Source organism: Canis lupus, chromosome 16 (genome assembly GCF_011100685.1).
Source record: "Canis lupus familiaris isolate Mischka breed German Shepherd chromosome 16, alternate assembly UU_Cfam_GSD_1.0, whole genome shotgun sequence".
NCBI lineage: Eukaryota > Metazoa > Chordata > Mammalia > Carnivora > Canidae > Canis > Canis lupus.
Window position 1 is genome coordinate 31,765,028 of NC_049237.1, and position 23,267 is coordinate 31,788,294.

Consider the following 23,267-nt stretch of genomic DNA (forward strand, 5'->3'; position numbering starts at 1 on the left):
TATCCACCACACTCATATGTTGCTCACCTCTTCCCACAAACCCACACATACAGCTGCAGGTATACATACACTCTGACATGCACATTGTGAAACTGAATAAAGGAAACCTTATTTTAAGTGAAGTCAGGAAGCCAGAAAGGGGAGCTCTCGCACACTACCACTCTGTCAAATGTAGACCCAATGGGCAGATTCTTACCTTGCCTCCTTGTCCAGCAACAAGCTCTGCCAATACAAAAATACTGCTCAACTATTGAGAAACCATCATCACCCAGAGCTCTTGCTTTGCTCCCATGAACTTCTTCTCAAAGCAGCCCCTCCTAACTTCCTATCTTTTCCTGTAAAGTAACGTTCCTCTCCTTTGGTCTCCAGACTAACTATGGTTTGTCATAGCTTGCATGTCCCTAATTCCAATTCCTCTGCTATTCCCCAATAAACCCATCTTGCTGGCAAAATAACTGGCTGTTATACTCTTAAAGTGGACAACACACACAACCACTTCTCTTTTGAATCTCTTGAAGATGCATATTTACCTTCTCAAAAAAAAAAATTATGCATCGGATTCCATTGAATACCCATAGAAAAACCCATTGGACTTTCAGATGACCAATGCTATTGTCATCAGGCCGACAGAAGAATAGAGAGTGGACATGGAAATATTAGAATAAAATGATGCAGACTGGCCAGTTAACCATGGTTTCTCTGCTCACCAGAATCTCCAACAGAGAAGCACATGTAGGAATTTGTTAGCCAATGACAAAGAGCATGCACCCATGCACCAATAGAGTATAATCAACAGAATTCTGGCACTGGACTGCCGAATGGAGATCTGGAATAGGTCATGAATGAGATACACTAGTTGAAAATTTTCAGAAAGAAAATTGCATTTCTATTCCTATCTTAAAACTTATGACTTACAGAGTTCAAAGTATCTGTAGTCTATATTAGATTTATTTTCAAAACTCCAAAGATAATAGCTCAGAGTCAAAGAAGTGAGAGTGATTATATGAAACTTCACATTAGCCTGAAGCACTCTTCCTTTCCTCGTTTGTTTATTATTTATTTATACCTGGCCTCATTCTGAAAAAGAATTCAATACTGAGTGGGAAAAATTATACAGAACAGCCAACCTTGTATCACATGATACTATCTCCCCGACTCTGGTTCTTTAGGTTGACCCTAATAAGCATGGCAGGCACCCTCGGTAGACAGTAAACCACACAGATCTAGGGGTCTCCTCATGTTCGCTTCAACATTTTTTTCAATTTTCTGGATCTATAAGATCCAAGGGACTCCCTCTGGTCCTAGTATTTGGTGTTTGTCCCTGATCTTCACAGCATTCAGAACCTGGCTTCTTCCAGTTCTCAGCATTTCATGATTCCTCAGCTAAAATGTTCATTCTAACTCCAACTCCACAGGAGCCAACATCTAACAGAGTCTTTTGGCCTCTGCCCCTTTTGAGTCAACTCTACTCATCCAGAGAAGAGGATATTGAAGACCAAACTGGATGTGTTGGACTCATCTTTGAAATTCAGCCCCTCTCTCTCTCTCTCAACTTTGTTCCAGACCCAGGCTTCAGCTTCCTTATTTGCAAAATGAAGATTATAGTATCTACTCTGCCTATACCCAAGTTTTTTAAATTGATCAAATCTACTGAAATACTGACAGGAATTTGCTTTAAAACATTAAAAGCTTTAACAAGTGTAAATGAATAAAATACTTCCAAAGCTTCAACTTTATTTTAGTTAATTTTACATTTGAAATACTGCACTACAGAAAAAATTTCTGCTGGAAAAAAAAAAAAAAGAAAGAAAGAAAGTAACCTGCGTTTCGATCCTTGTTCTGTTACTGATTTGCAGTGTAATTTTGGATAAGTTCCTCGAACTCTCTGAACCTCAAGGTTATCATCTGTACTCTTACTCAACACTCTTTTCCTTGTAAGTAACAGAAGCCATCTTTGATTTGAGGAAAGGGAAGGTGCAAAAGAAGAGAACACCAGGCTATTTTACAGAACCAAGGATGGGAAGAGCAATCAGGCCTCACAAGCAAAGAGGACTAAGAAACATTAAATCCTCAGGAATCCAGGAGTTTTGTCACTTCACCTCCTTTTGACCTCACGTGTTATATGAGTTATCATGTCTGTCTCTTTATAGACTGGTTTTGGTTTTTTTTTGTTTGTTTTTTTAATGAGATTTCTAGAAGTCAAAGTTCTTACCTCAGACTTTAGTGACATGGTATAAAACTGCTCTCCAGAATTCTATCATCATTTTTTACTCAATTTTGTAATCTAACTGTGCACTATTTCTCAATACCATTACCAACCCCAAATACCGTTATTCTTTTTTTTTTTTTTTTTTTTTTTTATGATAGTCACAGAGAGAGAGAGAGAGAGAGAGGCAGAGACACAGACAGAGGGAGAAGCAGGCTCCATGCACCGGGAGCCTGATGTGGGATTCGACCCCGGGTCTCCAGGATTGCTCCCTGGGCCAAAGGCAGGCGCCAAACCGCTGCGCCACCCAGGGATCCCACCGTTATTCTTTTAAATAGTGGTCATTCTCACCAGTGAAAATTGGTATTTCAATCTAATTTCCATTCCTCTTTTTTTTTTATTCCTCTTATTACTGATAAGATTGAGAAGCATTATGTTTGTCTCACTGTCTCTTTTTTTAATTTTTAATTTTTGAGATATAATTGCCATATAACATTATCTTAGTTTCAGGTGTACAACATAATGGTTTGTTATTTGTATATATTGCAAAATGATTGCCACAACGAAGCTAATTAACATCCATCACCACACATAGTTTCAAATATATTTTCTCTTGTACTGAGAACTTTTAAGAACTACTCTCTTAGCAACATTCAAGTATATAACTAATATTATTAGCTATAGCTAACATGCTGTCCAGACTGACTTTCTCAACATTCCATGCATACAACATAAAATGACTGCCACCACTCGGACTAACTGGTACCCCGTGTGTCGGTCCCAGGAAAGAACAGTTGATGGGCCCAACTTTGGTCCAGGACCTGTTCCTGGCAGATCAAAGGTCATCAAAGATCAAGATAAAGGTGTCAGAGGAAAACCCAGCACTGGGGCCTGCACTATGAGAAGTGATTTTCAGAGATGAGGCCATGGATTCAAGGAAGACAAGAAATGTGTTTGGAATGACCAAAGCCTTTGTTGTGACTATATAGTGGCCCAACCTCTTCCTCTACCCAACTCCTGCTTCCTTTCTTTCCCCATTAAACCCAGGAACTCTCCCCAATATATTCCTCATACGCCAGTCTCCAGCTCAGAGCCTGCTTCCTGGAGAATCCCCCTGTACAATCTGTGCACGATGTCTGCAACAGAGAGATGTGATTTGTAGGGTGGTAATGGCTGTCATAGGATGCATGTATAAGGCACTCAGTGTATGTTAGTTGCTTTTCCTTCTTCCGCTTTTCCTTCTTCCGCTTTTCCAGAGCAAATCTTGCTACCAAACTCTCCAGGATCAGGGCCCTAGTTTGCGTGACTCAGATTTGAGGTCAGAAATTAAAACCAAGCCCAGGATCAGCTTCTCTCCACCAGACAGCAAAATGTAAGCAGAGCATCAGCAGTTGAGCCAAAAATAGGAGTCAGGAGATGTTGCCTCTCAAAACCCTGGGCCCTGTTTTTCCTACTCCTCCAGGACCACGCATGCTATCCCACCAGGCTTCAGGAGCACACACATGGTTTTCAGGAGGTTAATCAGAAACAGTACATCCAGTGCCCACCCTGTACCAGACTCACATCTTAGGCAGATGATGACATTTGCATTTATAAAAGTATCATCAGCAACACAAGACACAGTTATGATGGGTAAGTGTCCAAGCCTGGAACAGACCATAAATAAAGGCACAAGAAAAGGACAATATCATGTCCTGCTAAGAGAATAAAGGAGTTTCATGGGAAGATACCTCCTGGGCCTTGAAGAATAAAATAGATTAATGAATTTAGAGCTTTTGATAGGCAGAGATGATGGAGAGCATCCCTGAAGCAGCATCGGGGCGGCCTGATTGTCAACCCCACGTGTCTTGAAACTCGTGAAGCCCAATATAGAATTGAGGCCCCTGAGGTAGGTCAGGCTGTAGCCCAGGACGGAGCATATTTGAGGAAAAGTGAACAGTGTGTGGTGCTGATGATTTAAGTGATTGAATGGCCCTGGACTGAGAGGGAGGGAGGTGAGAGGGAGAGATGCACTAGGTCTAGAGAGACTGCACTCAGCTCCTCTTTATGGAGCCCAGTGTGGCCGGCCACCAGAATTTGAGTTCTGTAATCTAGAACCATATTAGGCCACATCATTTTCTTCAACCATCTTAGGAAGCAGAGAGGACTTAGTTGTCCCTGAGACCCTTGAGAGCTCACTCAAAGATCAAAACAGAAGGAGACTTGCTCCGAAGACTGGATGAATGTTCTGAGCAATATGGAGTGGGCTGGGCCCTGAGCCAAGGGCTGTAGAGACAACACAGAACTGGATTCGTATTCACAACTGCCTGATGAAGAAGGTGCACATTATTCCCATTTGCAGGTGGGGAAATCAAGGCACAGGAATGTTATGTGACTTTCCCGTGATCCAAAGGCTCAAAGCTGCCCAGTCCACTGCCAAGGCCCATGCTTACACTTCTTCATGTTACAGCAAACTAACTTCCCACTTCGAGGAGACAGCAGTAGAGCCTAAGGCCTAGAATAAGGCCTAATATTATGTGCTGGCTCAACACCTGGTGACATTCTTGAATGACTCATCAGCAAGTCCCACTCTCCACTGTGTTCCCGTGGATAAAACTTAGCTACAAGACTCTCCTTGTAGTGGGCATCACGTTATTTTCTATGTATCCCAGAGAAGCAAGTGTCAGATACCTGTCAGCCCACACTATTATTGAAATAAGCCAATTGCTTCCTTTTAGGGTAACTCTGACCTCTAGACAACACAAAGTCTGCCTCCCACAGCCCCTGGATATTCACTGGGTTCCCAAGCCCAGCTGCCATCTGGCCCTGCAAGGCCCAGTGTTCACCTCCTCAGGGCAGGGAGTGTCTGTGACTCATAAAGTACCATTGAGCTCATCTGGCCTATGTCCCATTTCATGTACTTGGCCATAACCCCTCCCTCACCAACGGGGTCAATAGGAGACAATTAAAAACATGCCAAGCCAAAAGTGAGGGGCAAATGGCAGTGGCCAGTGAAATAGCACAGTGAAACAGAGCATGAACAAAGGTAAGAACAAAGAGAGAAGACCAGATAATGGTCATGCATCATTCAGAAGAGTGTGTGTGTGTGTGTGTGTGTGTGTGTGTGTGTGTGTGTCTATATTTGTGAGTGGGGGCAGGAAGGAGGGTAGAAGCAGGCACATTCACTCCATCAGCTTGGTGAAGCTGAGATAAAGAAAAACATTCAAGTGAGGCAGGAATGAGTAATTGACGAGCATAACTGTGATTATAAGGCATAATTACAATTAGCTGCACAAGAGTGTTAATCATGAAAATAATTACATGTCAGCTTTGCTCCCAAAGAAGAGAGAATGTAATTAAGTGGCCCAAAGGGGGCGAAGAAAACACGCCTCCGGGTGCTAGAGGTATAGGGTGAAGAGCTGATGTTTTAAAGGGTAAAGTTTTCTCGGTGTTTCAAAAGAGTCAACTCATTTCTCCCATCAAAAGACAGGGAAATAGGTAAGAACAAAGCGTGGCTTGAGATTTTTGCTTCCAAACAAAGCAATCCTAAACTTAAGGTATAAAGCCAAACAACACAGAGATTGAAAGCCAGGCAGGGGCAGCCCAGGTGGCTCAGCGGTTTGGCGCTGCCTTCACCCCAGGGCATGATCCTGGAGACCTGGGATCGAGTCCCACGTTGGGCTCCCTGCATGGAGCCTGCTTCTCCCTCTGCCTGTGTCTGTGTCTCTGCCTCTCTCTCTCTCTCTCTCTCAATGTCTCTCGAATAAATAAAAAAGAAAGAAAGAAAGCCAGGCAGTCTTGAAGTCAAGTTTTTTTAATTTTTTTTTTTTACTATTATTTTGCTAGTTACCAGCTCCACGATATTAAACAGACTATTTTCTCTTTCTCCAGGTGTTAGTTTCCTCAATAGCAAAACAATCATCGTACATGCTTCTCTGACTTGTGGGGAAGTAAAGAACGCAAACCTCTCCCGTTGGTGCCTTACATGCAATAAGGTCTCAGTAAATGTCTGCTGTTGTTGGATAACAGAGCAAGAAAAACAGGCAAGAAAGAGAGGAGTGTCTGTCCTAGAGAGATGCTAGCTGAAGGTAGTGCCAAATTCCCACGGGCTGTGAGGGGAGTAAGGGACCAGCCACAGTACAAGTATCTCTGCTGCAAGAAGGGAATAGCTGGTAAGAGCCCAGTAGGAACTGGGAGATGAGCCTCCAGAGGACCAACCAGAGTAACGTAAGGGAGGAAGATTCTATTTTAAATATCTGCCAAGCTTAGAGAGCTTGAAGCCAGCTTCCAACAGTGCCCATTAAATAATATTCTGTTCCCCTGGTCCTTCCACCTGCCTTCTTGTCTCTAACCTAGAGGGGTCAGAAATAACAGGTAAAAAATAAAAATTTTTTTTTTATTTTAAAAAAAGAAAAAGAAAAAAAAAGAAATAACAGGTAGTCAGACAAGGCAGGAAACAGAGGAGAAGTGGACCACACACCTCTCTCCCCGCTGGAAACTGGCTGGAGCTGGAGGCGGTGGGAGAAGTCTTAATGGGGAGACAGAATGGACTTACTAGTTATACTGAAGCGGTCCACATTCTACTTTCTGAAACTAGGCTGTTTGTTATTTCAAGTATTGGTTGGATTTTATACTACCAAAGAGTTAACCAGAAAAGTCAGAGTTGTTATCTGGTGGCAGGACAACCAGCTCTTGTGAATAGGTTTAAAGGGATGGGGGGAGGAGTGCTGCTTTATGGTTAATTCCCATGAATCTCCATCATGCAAAGGACCAGATACACATGCCACCCTGTAGAATCCTCTGGCCACTAAAGATCATGTTCTAGACTCCATTTCTGGCAGACTGCATGCATCATTTCTAGCTTATATTTAGCATTCTCTTCTCCCTTCAAAAATAACCTACACAACAGAACCACCAACAATAACAAAAGCCAAGCACAACAAAGCTAAACTCAGGCCACTTGGGGTATTTGCTTAAGTCACATCAGTTTCCTTAGAATGCCCAACATTGATGCTGGGATTTAACTTGACAGTGGTCCTTAAGAGTGTACCTCTTCAGGAGCACACTCCCAGCCTGTCCTGTCATTTAAATTCACATCACCCCCACCCCCACCCCTGCTCCTTGAGCAGCATCCTTGCGGCGAGGTCAGCAGGCCACAAGTCATCAGTCAGTAAGGCAGGCCCTCTCCCCACTTCAGCCTCCCCAGGGGCAAGTGCCATGAATCACAGAAATGTCATCCCGGGGGAGCCAGGGTGGCAAGGTCCTGTAATTTATCTCACATGAAATGAGCTGGATTATTTGAATAGGCTGGAAGAAAGCAGTCCATTAATTCTCAGAGATAACTCTTGGCTCTAGAGGGTTTTATTCTGTGCCCATACGACTGACACCCCATCTCCTTTACTGTCTCCTTTACTGTACCTTCAAGGCATGCCCATGTGCACTCTCCCCGTACCCCCATCCATGGCCTGACATTAAAACAAAGCATAAGGCCACATTTCATGCAGGGAGAATGAAAGGGATGCTTAGTCTTTTAGTGTTTTGTGGTTAACCTCCATGTCCCTTCCATACCATTACTCCAGCCAACTCCTACCCTCCTGTAGAGATTTCATCTGATACCTAAAGCATAGTCCATCAAAAGAAAAATTGACAAATTGAACCTTAATAAAATTAAAAACTTTTACTCAGGGTGGGGAAAGAAAGCCTATAAGGAGGATGACAAGATAAACTATAGAGTAGGAAAAAATGTTTGCAAACTACATATCCAATAAAGGCTTTATATCTAAAATATATAAAGAACTCTCAAAACTCAACAGCAAGTAATCCAATTAGAAAATGGGCATAGTACATAGAGACTAAGAAGGATATTCAGTTGCAAATAAGCACATGAAAATATGTTCAATATCATTAGCCATTTGGGAAATATAAGTTAAAACCACAATAATAAGTCACTACAAAGCTATCAGAACTGTTAAAATGATAATTCCCAATGCTAGTGAAGATGCAGAAAAACGGGACCACTCATACATTGCTCGTGGGACTGTAAAACAGCTCAATCACTCTGGAAAATAGTTTGGCAATTTCTTATATACTAAGCATTACTTACTCTAGGACGCAATATTGTAGTCTTAAGCATTTATCCCAGAGAAATGAAAACTTATATATTAAAATAAAACTACTCACAAATGTTCACAGAAATAGTCAAAACTGGAAACAACCAAAATGTTCTTAAACAGGTAGTCAAACAGTGGTATATCTACATCATGGGAATACTACAGAGCAATAAAAAGGAATGAACTTTCATATGTGTAACAACTTTAATGGATCTCGAGGACATTATGATGAGTGAAAAAGAAATCAATCTCAAAAGGCTAAATACCCTATGATCGAATCTACAGAACTTTCTTAAAATGACAATATTATAGAGAACAGAGGAGTGGTTGCCAGGGGCTTGGGATGATACTTGAGAGGGGCATGGGGGTGGCTATAAGGGTAACACCAGGGGTCCTGGTGGTGATGGCACAATATCATATCTTGATTACAGTGGTGCTTAAACAAATGTGCACGTGATAAAATTGCATAGAACTATACATGTATACATATCCACAAATAAGCATATGTAAAACTAGTGAAATTTGCATGAGCTTTTTGGACTGCACCGATGTCAATATCCCGGTTTTGATATTATACTATTAGCTATGTAAGATGCTACCCCCACTGAGCAGGCAGTCTGACACGAGGCTCGATCTCAGGACCCTGAGATCATGACCTGAGCTGAAGTCAGACACTTAACTGACTGAGCCACCCGGGTGTCCCAAGATTATTTCACTTGTAATCATATTAAAGACAGTTTCAAAGATAATTCCATTTGGACTTGTTTATTATTTTCAAGTTATAGTTTGCATCCAGTTACAGAACTTCCTTCACTAAAAACTAATCTTCTTATTCTTTCCCTGTCTTTGAGCATCCTGGTCTCTTGGGGTAAATTATATAGAGCAGGGCCTTGTAAACCAGGAGGTAAGTATTATTAATATTATTAGTTGCTTCTTCCTGGTAGGGTGTTTGAAGGATGAGCAGCCTCATCCTGTAAGAAGACACAGAAAGGTTTTCTGTGCTGAGTCACAGAGAATGAAATTATAGTTAATATAAATGTAAATTTTGCTTTCTTTCGGAAAGAAGAAGAAAAAAAAAAGAGCACCTCTCCCTACCATCGCAGGCCCAGTCGTCAGAGAAGCAACAAGAATATATAAAAAGGGCCATTCTGATGACACCAGTTCTAGAGTTTCCCTTAATACATTCAAACCCCCGTTATACCACATTCCAGCTCTGTGACAGTGGGCATGTTACTTAACATCTCTGTGCCTTTGTCTCATCATCTTTAAAATAGGGACGCGTAGGTGACTCAGTGGGTTGAGCATCTGCCTTTGGCTCAGGTCACGATCCCAGAATCCTAGGATTGAGCCCCACATTGGTGTCCCTGCTCAGCAGGGAGTCTGCTTCTCCCTCTGCCTTCCCAACCTCATCCCCCCACTTATGCTCTCTCTCTCTAGTTCTGCTCTCTTATCTCAAATATTTTTTTTAAAATAAGAATAAAAATAGTCCCTTGCTCTATATGTTTGTCATAGGGATTGATAACATCTGCTTATAAAGCCATGACCAGGGCCTGATGCATAGTATGTGTCCTATAAATGCTGATTCAATAACAGGTAATTAAGTCTCTAGCAGAAAGAAAAAAAAATTAAGACATCAGGTGGAAAAAGGTGGCTACACCTAATGATAAATTCGCTCTTACCATGGACCCAGCCCTAATTCCCCCATCGTGACCTCCCTGATACCAAGAGTCACCCATGTTCCAGACTTTTGCCTCCTTTCCCCTTTTCAAAATCTTCCTCTGCATAGGATCCCATCACCTCTTAATATAAATGGGCAGTAATTGGAGCAGCAGATCCTGAGCAGGTTTGTGCAGGACCAAGCGGGGTAGGGTAACCAAAGAGGGAAACTAAAAACATGGTTTCGGGCCTGACTCTTCTAGGTATGGCCAAATGGCCAGGGACAGGTCACTCTCCCTCCCAGGTTCACTCCTTCATAGGACAATATAATGAGCGTGTCTGAGTTCTAACAAATTTTTATTTACAAAGACTAGTTTGGCCTGCCTGCTATTGGTTGTTGATTCCTGGTCTAGATCAGTGGTTCCAAATGATTTCTCCACTAGAAATTCCTTTTTATTAGGCATCCCCTTATGGATGCCATACTTAGAAAAAAAATGTGGATAGAATTGGGCCTCCAGCTTTATTATAAATATATCATATATATCACATATTTATGCAATAATAAGCTCTGATTTTCTATATAATACATATGAAATGTCCATCAGAGCTTTCCAGTTACATGCAATAGCCAATATTAACACACCAGGTTAATATATTTCTAACAAAAATGATAAAACCCGACATTTTAGTTAACCTACTTGACCTTAACGTGGGTAAATACAGGTAGCAGAAAACCACTCACAAATCTAATAAAACCTTCAAGGCACCCTAGAGGTCTGGAGATCCCACTGACCCAGACCTTTTATCTTACCTCCTTTAATGTCAGAACATCGATTTGTGATTGACGGCATGGCTGTGAATAGGTCTCATCTAATTTCTGGCCCTCGTTTTCTGCCTTACAGAGAGGAGCTGGTCAGTGATCTCTACGACCTTACTGGCCTTGTCATTTAATGATTATAAGACTCTAACCTTTCAAATATGTTTGCTGGTTTAGGAGACAGCTCCCCCAGATAACAGGGTATTATAAATACCATCAAAATACGGGTCTCCTTCCTAAGGACCCTTCAGATCTATCCTGAAACGTGTGACTGTCAACTGTCAGACTTCAGCCCCTGGCAGGGAATAGGATATGTGGGGTAAAGTTGGTTTATATGAATTCTTCCAATTATACCAAAAAGACCTGTCCAGTCCCCTGAGGCTTTAAATTCAAAGCATTTATCTGAGCATTTCCCTGAGTGAGCCCACATCTGTGATCGGCAGAAACTACACTGATTTTTATGAGGCTGCAGATTCCTTTCTGCCTGAGGGGTGTTCACAGAAACATGCTAACTCAAACACAATAAACAAAATCCCTTCCCATCAAATAAAATTGCAATTCCACCTCTTGTGCTCTGGCATCTCGCTCCCTGCCATCCTGCTTGGGAAGACCCCAACACACAACTGTATTCCACGATCAGGGAAAGACAGGTAGGAAGCCCGAGGACAACAAGGAAGGCCTCAAGCAATCCACACACTTGCCCAGCAAGGAAAGCCTGGTGCTCTGACAGAGAGGCAGTGCAACGCTATGCACCAGTTATATGCTGCAGTGGAAAAAACACAACAGGGCTGTGTTCTTCATATAACTGACGTGTGAATTTAGGGAAAATTAGAGCTGTGAGTCACACTCCACCACCCCACTTATGTTCCCCAGTCTTCTTATCTGCCAACTATAAGAGATCTTGCAAATTCCCTTTCTCATGTGTTTAGTGGTCTTGTCCCTCCTGATTGGCATGGTTGCCTTTGGAAGCCCCTAACAGAGGTCAGGACAACTTTTTTGTCAAGAGCCAGAGAATAAATACTTTAGGCTTTATGGGATATATGGTGTCGGTCACAATTCCTCGGCTCTGCCATTGTGGCATGAAAGCAGCCACAGACAATGTGAAATGAATGGGTATGGCTGAGTCCCAATAAGACTTTATTTACAAAAACAGGTGGCAGGCTGGATTTGGCCCATAAGCTCTAGTTCGTGGGTAACTGCTCTATTATAATACTTAATGTTATTATTTATCCCCCACAGAAAAAGCCCATGCAGGAGGTACCCTTATCATCCTCACTTGACAGGTAGGGAATCCAAGGCACAAAAACATGAATTACGTGCCCAGGTCACACAGCTAGTGAGTGCTGGTGCTGGGCTCATGCTGAGGCCATCCACCCCCTTAATCATTTACCACAATCTTACAACCATCTCCCTGGGCAATTCTCATGGCTGCCTGGTTGTCCATCCCAGGGGGTCTCTAACCTATACCAGGGAGCTATAGCCATAGGGTGGTTGGGCCATTCTGCTGCCTCTGTGCAGAGCCGTCTCTAACCTCTCCCAGCCTCTAGGGAAAACTACATTGCCAAGAAGAATGAATTGATGGTTTCACCTCTGTAACTAGAGCTTTATGGTCAGTGCCCTCACCTTCGGTGACTCAGGTTAGCAAACAATCTAGAAACCAAGAAATCACAACCTTGCATGTCTTGTGGATGTTGGCTTGTTCAACCCAGACTGGAATAATCTCTCGTCCATCTCCAGGATTGATTTAACTCATTTGACAGCAATCGTTTTCTCTATCATTGATATGACCACTTATTTAAGAATCTTTTATATTAATTTATCTTGAGAGAATAAGAAACTCCTTCCTTCTTAACGGTACCATTCTGTATAATACTCCACTCTGTGCTCAGTTGTATCTAGTGCCATGGCTTTCTCTGGATATCAATAACTATCAGTCACCTGATGGCCTGCTGTTGGAAAAGTCTCCCTCCTAAGCTATCATTTGAAGATCTCTGGCTTGAAGCTGGCTCACAGGGGTTTCTTTTAACTGCTGGCACCACCTCTGTGAAACTTTTAAGTGCACCGTCTGTCTCCTGGTATCACTCTGATGCATTTCCCTGAGGCTCCAGCTTTCTCTTCCCCCAGCACCAACCACACATCAACACTATGATTTTTTAATTAGCTCTGTGAAACATAAAATCAAATCCCAAAGAGAAACCAGGACTCATGGAAGAAAGGAACTGGGATGTTTTTCTGGAAGTATGGACTGAATCTTGAGTTCCCGCATGATGACAGACAGGCAACCAAGACAACCTTTTGCCACCAGCATCTGCCTCCATTTCCACAGGTCTTTCTAAGCTACCCTTTGGAAGGTGGTCTTTCCATTCCCTGTTTGCTACTTTCCTCCCAAGTTTAACCCAAGACCACATACAGCCTCTGCCACTACTTACTCTTTAAGGAAGAATCACTTTAAAGTCTGATTCTACCCTATACTCCACACATAGTCCCCTCTTATGAAAACTCCATGGAAGTCTTCATTGACAGTGAGTCAGGAAACATCCTTTAGGTTGCAAAGTAATGCAAAAATTCAGAAGATGCCAATGGAGGTCTTATTCCAAGGATACTGCCAAGTTTCTAAAAAGCAGTCCATTGCAGAAGAGACAGCTGTATTTTTAGACTAGATAGATAGATAGATAGATAGATAGATAGATAGATAGATAATCTTTATGAATCACCTGAAGGCAATGTACAAATATTTTTAGCTCAAAAGGAAAGATGGAAAAATATGGCATTAACTCTTAGTTCCCGAGGAAACAGAAAACAACAGTGCCTTCTCTGTGTCTTAAGGCACAATTACAACAAATGCAATACAGCCTGCATCAATTAAGCTTCTTCCATGTACCTGGCACCATGCTAAGAGATGAATGAGCATGTGCCTGCCTGACAGAGTTCCCAATCTAGCAAAGAAGAAAAAAAAAAAAAAAGAAAACACCAACAAATAACTATAATATAAGGCAGACTAGAGTAAGTGCTATAATAAAGACACAAAAGTGCAGAAAAATAATAGGGTTGTTTGCTGTGTTTTTTCAAGGACCACGAATTTTAAAAATGTACCGAGGCATCCAGTGAGGGCAAGGGCTAATTGGCAATCTTCAGAGCTTAGCAACAACAAATGAAATGAAAACAGGATTTCTCATTCCCCAAAATAAAACATACTGAATTATGACCATAGATATCTTCTCAGTACTCCGGGAAATGATCTAAATGCCTCTTCTTCATTTATGACCTGAAAAAATGCTGTAATAATAGGTCAAAGCCTAGAGAAGAAACCAGAATAAAATCTCACCATCGTCTCATCATCATCCCTTTGTCTCTACCTCAGCATCCCCAGGTCATTAAAGGCTTCATTTCTAGGTTTCCACAGGAGAAAGGATTTTTGCCTACGGGCCAACCTGAAATGACTCAGGATAATACCTTCTGAAAACACAGTAAAAGTGTTTACTTCTTACATTTATTCAGTCTGCAAATGCACATGAAGTGCTTGCTCCATGCCTTATACTGTACCAGACTCTGAGACCAAGGGAAAAACAAGACTTGGGCCCTCAGCTTCCATAAGGTCACAGGGTAGCAACACTGAGAAGAGAGGAGGGAACAAAGGGCAAAAGTGATGAATGCTCTAATGGTTTTATGTCTAAAGTATTATAATTATGTGAGCATCCAAATACTATTTCTTATGCACAGGCTAAAGAAAGAAGCCAGAAGATCATCAGATATTTTCAGATATTTTAGAAAAAATCAAGTAGTCTAGTATTTGAGGTTTGGCTTCCTAACTGACGTCTTATCTCAAAGCTCCTTTCAAAATCATCTTTCATCCCACCATTAGTTCACACTCTCAAAGCTTCATTCTCATTGTGTTAGCCCTGGGCTCACAGACTTGTAATGCCACTCCTCTGGATTATCGAGTAAAGTCTAGACTCTGTAGTGTGACACCCAAGTACACCAAAACCTAGCCTCAACCCGCTACTCCAGCCTTGGTTTTGTGGTCAACAAATAGCTTTTAAGTGTCACGTACTGCTCCGGGCATGGAAGATACTGGGAAAATAAGACAGTCCAGATTCCTAATTTTATAGACTAGGAGGAGGGAAACAACTCAAGCAGGCAAACCAAAGTTCCAAATGGTGATAAGTGCTTTGAAGGAAAAGGAAACTGAGTCACAGAGAATGGCAGGGAGATGCCATAGGATGGTTGGTTAGGAAGGGGATCTAAACAAGTGACACTGAAGCTGAGACCTGAAATAACAAGCAGCAAAGCCACGTGACCCTCTAGGGGATAAGGATGTCAAATAAAGGAACTAGCCAAGACAAAGTCCTGGTGGAACCAGAAGGAAGACCAGAAAGGGTAGAGCTCCAAGTACATGGGAGAGAGAATGGTAGGAGGGGAGAGTGGAGACAGGGCAGTTCCTGGACCACATAGGCTTTGTCAGCAAACTGGGAAATTTGGATTTCTATTCCATCTCTGAGGAGAAGCCATTCGTAGATTTTAAGCCAAGAAGCAAACTAACATGATATTCAGCCTAAATGGGTCAGTTTGGCTACTCTGAGGATGGGCAAAAGATGAAGCAGAGAGAGCCCATTTGGAAGCTCTTGTGGAGTCAAAGTGAGAGATGATGGTGGCTTGGAACCAAGAGGGAGCAAAAGAGACAGAGAGAGGTAAATCGAGTCATTGGGGACATACACTGGATCACATGAGGGAAGCAGAGGAAAAAGAAGGAAAGACATCAGAGCTGACTCCAGAGTGCTGGGCTTGAGCAAGTGGGCAGGAAGTGGTGCCATCTGAGTCGTCCCCAGGTCTGCTTCTTTGCCCCTGAAGGTCCCAAACACCCTGGAGTCAAACTGGATAGTACGTCACCTCTTAAGCACAATCTACTGTTTGCTAACATGTTCCATTGGCCACTTCCTTCATTTCTACATTTTTGAAATCATAATTCAAGACTCAAAGCCACTAGTATGCTGAAATTGTCTCTTCTTCTATTCACCATGCTTTTTCTACCTCAGTTACCACATCTATCCCATTCCACCTTATAGTAGTATTATTAATATTAATAGCATTGTGTTAATAGTATTATTATTCATGCATAACTGTGTATTATATGTATATATGTATAATATAATTATATTAATTATGTTAGTATTATTGTGACCATGGATGCCACCTCCACCCACAAACCATAAACTGCCTCTGTGCCCAGCTTTTCTTCACCTTTGTATCCTCCATGAATCTTTGCATCCACAAACATCTGTTGAAGAAGGTAGAGATGCTGTCAATAACGTTGATGTCTGTTCTTCATTTGGTTCCTCGGTCCTAAACTGCCTTTTGATAATTCTCAAGGAGATGGGGTGGGGGACTTCATTCCAGTTTTCCAGATGAGAGAGTCCGGTTTGAAGAACTTGTCTAAGTGACACAGGGTACTGAAATTAGAACTGATGTCCGTGGAGTCTAAGAATATTGCAGAGGGCCAGGTGAATTACAAAGCTCTCCTCTTTAGATCCCTACAACAAGCCTGTATCCTTTCCCATCAAACCTAAAATGCCCATTCTAAGACTCAATATTATTTTATGGAACACTAAAAAAGAAAAAGTGAAGTCAATTAAACTGTGACACATGTTCAAACACCATCCGTTAAAAGGGCATCCCGATTTCAGAGATGTGAGAAAATGCGAGGAAAAAAATGTATCTTAAAACTCTCCATTTCATAAGTGAAAGAACTAAAGCTGAGAGAGAGTGGGCACTCTGGCCCAACACTCAGACACCAGACCTACGAGGCAAACTCTCAGCTCCAAGAACTGTCATCTTGCCATGTTAGCCGTGAGTCCCCACCTGAGCATCTCGGATTTTTCAAAAGAGGCATGATCACAACGAGTGAACATAAAGAAATAAAGATCTAATGTGGAGGCCAGGCTAAATCTGTGTCCTACACTAATGTACTCACCACAAGTCCACAACTTACTGGCCTTTATTGAAATTAGGAGGGGGAAATCTGGCTGAGCGCCTTCTCTGTGGGTGGCACTGTCCAGGATTGTCAGGGATAATGGCAATTTATGTTTTCGTCCACACCTGCTCTCTTCCCTGCTTTAGTCAACTGCTAACACAGCTTCTCTCCAGGGGAAGATGAGGGAGGGGCTGAAACGAGGGAAAGGAAACAGCTCTTGTTCACCACAGCTCAGCTAAATTGCATTTGCCCTCTTTTGCATAGAGCTATAAAGTGTTATAGAAAATGCAGCATGGATTTTTAATTTTCTCCTTGTCACTGGGTGCTGTAATCACATAATTAACCAAGTGGTAGAGATAGTCATTTTTAGCAAATGGGCAAAACAATCTCAGAGGTTAGCCACCCAGGGACCAAGAAGGTTACGCCTGCCTCTCAAAAAGGCATGTGTGGACAGACAGCCTCCCCATCCCTTGGCTGTTGGAGAAGCGACATCTAGAAAACACAGCATCAGAGTAAAGGAAGGGCATTGAGTTTGTCCTTCAAGACAAGTGAATTGCTCTTGGCTCCGTGGTTTGGAAGGTTTGAAATGTATGGGGTAGGGATGGGAACCCAGGGCCCCAGGCTCAGCAGCTCCATACATGTCCCCTACACTGCCCTCCATCACACAAGGCACCTGCTATCCTGATAAGTGTCATTCAGGCACCACCCTCTGTCCTCAATGCCCTTCCTGCCTGCTTCCTTCAGGCACAGCCCAAACATTCTCTTTTGGGAGCCTCTCCTCCCTTCCACTGCCAACCACCACCGCCCCCCGCAAACAGTGGCCCTCATTTCTTCATTTCTACCACTGGTGGGGCGCTTCTCATAACAGCAACAAATATTAAACATATGTACACAAATATAAATAATATGTATAATGATCCAAACACACTCCCTCCACCACCACCACCACCACCAGATTATGGGCAGAAGCGAATAGAACCCTGTTGAGGTCCAGAAAGGGTTCTGCTGACCTGCCTTCTCTGGTAGAGAAGCCCCTCCGTCACGGAGCAGGGCAACTGCAAAGATGGTACAAGTACCCACTTTCCAGGATCCAGGGATGAGAACCAGAGAAGTGATTTTGAGGGAAGGTTTGACCAACACCGGAAAGCTCTCCCACATCCTACCACCTCTAACTACTTGGGCCACGGCAGCCTGAACGTCCATCACAGGTATCAAGCTTCCTCGTCTCCACAGAATGTTCCCTCTTCAAATGCAACACCCAGGGGCGCCTGGGGGGCTCAGCTGGTTAAACATCCGACTCCTGGTTTCAGCTCAGGCCATGATCTCAGGGTCTCAGAGTCATGGGATTGAGCCCCCTCAGGCTCCACACTCAGCAGGGAGTCTGCTTCTCACTCTCCCTCCCTCTGCCCCTCCCCCTGCTCACACTTTCTCTAAAATAAATAAATAAATCTTTAAAGATTAATTACTTAATATGCAACACCCACAGCATAGGTAGCATTTGGACTTATGCTAATTTACCTTGAGGTTTGGGGCACAATATCTTACATCTTTCTTCCCTAAAACATGAAGTGCAGACAGCAGAAGACACTTCTCAGCTGAGAAGGCAGGTCAAGGGCCAAGTAACTGGTAAGGAGGTTCTAAATGACATGCTAGGTAGTAAGTACTTATGGCGTAGATCTTTCCGACCAGGGATGATCCATCCTCCTAGATGGCTAGAGCCATGGAAACAGGGATTTATTATTATTATTATTATTATTATTATTATTATTAATGTTCATTTCTCAGATGACAAAGAAAGGTTAAGCAATTTGCCCAAAGTGGAGTTGCTCGAATTCAATCGTGGGCCCATCCGAAGCCGAATCCACACCCTTGCCCGACACCAAGGATGCACAGTGCGGGTCTGCTCTCCCCTCCCCTACCCCACCCATCCTGCTAACAGGGCCTCAACTGGCCCTTAGGCTTTTGCCTCTCTCTCCATCAGAATTTGCTCAAAGGAAAGCATCTAATTACGAGTCATTTCTACCTTAGAAATGAGATGAGATGCAGATGGCCCCAGGAGTAAAGACAAACCCATTAACTGAAGATCATATGAAATATGGTAAGATACTCTTAAGTCTCTTCCAAAAGAGTGCCAGACCCTGGGAAGGGAGGAGAGGGCTAAGGTCCTATGTGAGCCTACAGCACACAAGGAAGGGGTGGGGAGGGGTGGGGACCCAGGGCAGAGAGGGCTACCAGGATACCGGGAACTATCCTGCCTCAGTGGCCAAGCTGAGAACACCTCAGTGGCAGAGTATTTTTGAATCTTCAGAAGCAGCTTCTCAGAGGCATCTGGTAATCTTTCTCAATCTTCTTAACTTCTTCTTAACCTCTACTTACCTTCTTACTTCATGTAAGAGAGGAAAATGTCTTATTCCCCTACTCTTCTAAGTTCTGGGCTGGGGCCCCTAGAACAAAAAACAGATTACCAAGAGAAAAGCACAGCCATGTATTTAATAGATGCTTTATGTAACAAGGAAGACTTCCTAAGGAAACAAAGACCCAAGGAAGTGGTTAAACCTGAGCATTTTTTCACTAGGTTTGATGAAGAGTAGAGAGTCGTGGGGAAAATGTGATAGGATGTGATGAGCTGAGAGTAGTAAACTGGGAAAAACTCATCAAGAGCTGTCCCTTCGGCATCCCTCCATCTCCAGAGAGAAGGATGTTCCTTTCTTTCCTCCTGGTACAGGGAGGGTACCCCTTACATGAGGGTCTCGTGAACTGCTTCAGCAGCAGGTCAGGAAATCCTTCCAGCTCCCACCATTTCTAACATTTTCTCACCTTGAAGCATTCAGTATGCCAAGGTCCCACATTTGGGGGTAGTGTGTCCTGAACCCTTTCCCCTGCAACTCTTTCTGAAAGACACACACTCCCACAGCCTTTAAAGGAGGAAACGCAGGACCTCTCTGTTGAGTATTCCCACCAGCCAAGAAGTTTTAGTGGAGTCCCAAAGGATAGGTATAGTTTTGTCTTCCCATCAGAAACTATAGGGATGCCTGGGTGGCTCAGAGGTTGAGCATCCGCCTTCAGCTTAAGGCATGATTCTGGGGTCTTGGGATTGAGTCCCACATTAGGCTCCCCGCAGGGAGCCTGCTTCTCCTTCTGTCTAGGTCTCTGCCTCTCTCTGTGTCTCTCATGAATAAATAAATAAAATCTTTAAAAAGAGAAATTATAATTTGATATTAAACATGCTTCTTTACCCCTTCCAAATCTGATTTGCTCTATTTGTTCTAAGATAGTTTTCCCTCCCATTGGCATCTTCCAACAGTTCCACCCTCTGAGGAAGACAGAGTATAGGGCTCCAAGCACTCCATCTCGGTTCTATTTGGGGTGAAGGAAGTGGCCCTGATAGAACAAGAAGTAGGGGAGAAGTCCCCAAATTCATGTGTACTTTTGGTGCATGGAGCTCTTGCTCCCTAGGTGAGCATTAAGCTAAGCACAGAGATCTTGTGCCCTTCCCCTAATGTGGAAGCTTCTGCCACATGGAGGAGCCTGGCCCACAAGTCTGACAGATACCACGAAGCCCTCACCTCAGCACCAACCCTACCCGGCCAGCAGCCAGCGTCTGCACCAGTTCTTCAGAAGCCATTATAAAGCCATTAATATTGACGACACTCCATCTGCATGCCAGGCCTTTCCATCAATTATCTTATTTCAACCACAAAGCAATTCACTCAAAAAGCTATGTTTCCCCATTTTATTTTATTGTTCCTATCACTAACTGAAGTTATAATGCCTGTTTACTGGTTTACTTGTTTACAGTCTGCCCTCCGCTCAACTGGAATATAAATTCCATGAGACACAGGTGGTGGTGTCCTCGCCCTCACCATATTCCCAGAAGCTAGAAAGACAGTCTGGGCTTAATGAGTATTTGTTGAATAAGTAAAATTTACAGGTAGGCAATTGAAATTCAAATAAGTTCAATAACATGGTCAATGTCAATCAAGTACAAGAGAAGAGCTAAGAATTGAATAGACCCAAGCTTGGTAAACTCTAAAGCCAGGCATGCTCTTTCCATGATACCATGTAGCCTTCCTAAAAAGACAAGAAGTTCAACCCTCACCTCCTTCTTGCCTTACTTTGTTTGAAAGGAGCTTAACCCCTTCTGCCAGGGCCTTATGGATAGAAGTATCACTTCCCATTGGCGGTGGGATCGTTTTAGCTCAGAATGCCCTGAGCGGGAAACGTCACCTCTCATACTGGTAACGCTTCAGTTCCATAGATTGTGGGATAACACAAATCAGAAAGATACAATAATCATGACTGTGAAGGTCTGCACATGAGAAAGTTTGGGAACAGCTGGTTGAGAGCAGTGATTCTCTCTTTTTTTTTTTTTTTCATTTTTTTAAAAGGTTTTATTTATTTGAGAGAGAGAGAACATGTGTACAAGCAGGGGAGAGGGAGAAGCGGGCTGCCCATCAAGCAGGGAGCCTGATATGGGGCTCCATCCCAGGACCCGGAATCATGACCTGAGCTGAAGGCAGCCACTCAACCAACTGAGCCACCCAGGCACCCTGAGAGCAGTGATTTTCAAAGTGTGGTCTCCGGACCAGCAACATCAGCATCACTGGGGAACTTGTTAGGAATGCATAATCTTGGGCCCCACCCTGGTTCTACTGAATCAGAAACTCTAGAATGGGGCCCAGCCATCTGTGTTTTAATAAGCTCTTTAGGCTATTCTGATATTCTCCAAAAATTTGAGAATCACCTGCGTAAGGAAAGGAGGAAAATGCAAATGTTATCAATATATATATTTTTTGAGAGAGAGCGTGAGCACAAGCATGGGTGGGGGACAAGCAAAGGATGATAATCTTTTTTTTTTTTTTTAAAGGGTGATAATCTTAAGCAGATTCCATGCTGAGCACAGAGCCTGACATGGGGCTCAATCCCGTGATCCTCCTTTTTTTTTAAAGGTTAGGATTTTTTTTTATATTTTATTTATTTATTCATAAGAGACACAGAAAGAGAGGCAGAGACACAGGCAGAGGGAGAAGCAGGCTCCATGCAGGGAGCCTGACACAGGACTCGATCCCAGGACTCCAGGATCATGCCCTGGGCCAAAGGCAGGTGCTAAACCGCCGGGCCACCCAGGCTGCCCTCAATCCCACGATCCTGAGATCATGACCTGAGCTGAAATCAAGAGTCAGATGCTTAACTGCCTGAACCCCTAGATGCCCCCAGATGCCATCAATTTTTTAACAGTTGTACCCCCAAGTGAGACTCCAGTAATAATTAAGGCAAGGAGAGATCCGTGCAAATAGAGAACATGAGCCTGACAGAGGCTAACTTTCCCTTCATTAGGCTCCCTTTCTTAGAACACACCGAGCCATAGGCCAGAGACCTCAGTGCAATGGAATGCAGTAAATTCAAACGATGCCTTTGAGTACCCTGGATTTTAATTTTCCAGGCATGTCCTTCAGGCCAGCTTCACCTAGAACAAGCTCAAGCTCAGAGTCTCCCTAAAAAGAGAAAAGAAAGCTATTACTTGGCTCCCTACCCCCACCCCTTTGCCTTGAAATTGTCTTCTTCCATCCTAGCCCGCTGGCTTTAATTAGGAGGAGTAAAGCAGCATGCAGACTGGAGACAGCAGGCGGTCTTAGCACAAAAATGTGTTCAATAAACAGCTTTGGATAATCAGAGGTCACCATGTCTCTGTGTCTGCATTCTCCTCCTTCTTGCTGGCTTCTCCTTCCCCATCTTGTTTGTCTTACCATTTACACCTCATTAGTCACAAGGAAGCCACCAGCTCCGAGTTCTGTGCTATGAGCTTCGGAGGGGGTCCATCTTCACAAGAGGTGGAGGGCTGGGAGGAGGGAAGTCAGAATAAATGAAATCATATTGCATGTGCACAATCAGCTATAATTAGGCATCTTATAAATACCTATTACACAAATACATTACAGTGACAAAATTAGGCATGTTTAAATGCCTTTATACCCTGGGCGACAGAGGGCAATTTTTTGGACCCAAGAGGAATCTGCTATATTAAAAAGAGCATTAAATGCATATTACTAAGCGAAAGAAGCCAATCTAAAAAAGGCTCTATGATTCCAGCTCCATGACTCTCTTTTCTCAAAAAGGCAAAACAATGGAGGCAATAAAAAGATCAGTGGCTTTCAGTGGAGAGCGGGAGGGAGCACAGAATAGAAGAGCTCAGAGGATGCTTAGGGCAGTGAAACGGCTCTCTATGATCCTGCAGTGGTGGGGATATGCCATTAATACACTTGTCCAGACCCATGAGATGTACAACCCTAAGAGTGAACTCTAAACTATGGCCTTTGGGTGATAACAATCTGTCAATGCAGGTTTGTCAACTGTAACAAATATGCCACAATGGGTGGAGGTGGTTGTGCTTATGTGGGGTCAGGGAACCCTGTATTTTCTGCTCAGTTCTGCTATAAAACTTCTCCAAAAAATAATAATAATAATGTTTTATTTAAAAAAAAAAAAAAAAAAAAGCTCCAAACTTGGTCTCAAAAGATATGGACTTTAACC

General features: G+C 43.1%; 1 long non-coding RNA gene across 2 annotated transcripts in view; it reads right to left on the reverse strand.

The window, feature by feature from the left end:
* LOC111090294 overlaps positions 1-23,267 on the reverse strand; it is a 104,104-nt gene that overhangs the window by 45,769 nt on the left and 35,068 nt on the right. Inside the window, exons 2-6 of one of the 2 annotated variants that reach the window (XR_005371478.1) lie at positions 22,484-22,575; positions 19,113-19,180; positions 18,255-18,448; positions 16,755-16,927; positions 16,007-16,198 (exon numbers count right to left, since the gene is read on the reverse strand). The exons of the other annotated variant lie outside the window; for it this stretch is intronic. This is a non-coding gene — a long non-coding RNA (uncharacterized LOC111090294). The remainder of the gene's footprint in view (positions 1-16,006; positions 16,199-16,754; positions 16,928-18,254; positions 18,449-19,112; positions 19,181-22,483; positions 22,576-23,267) is intronic. 2 annotated transcript variants of the gene reach the window in all.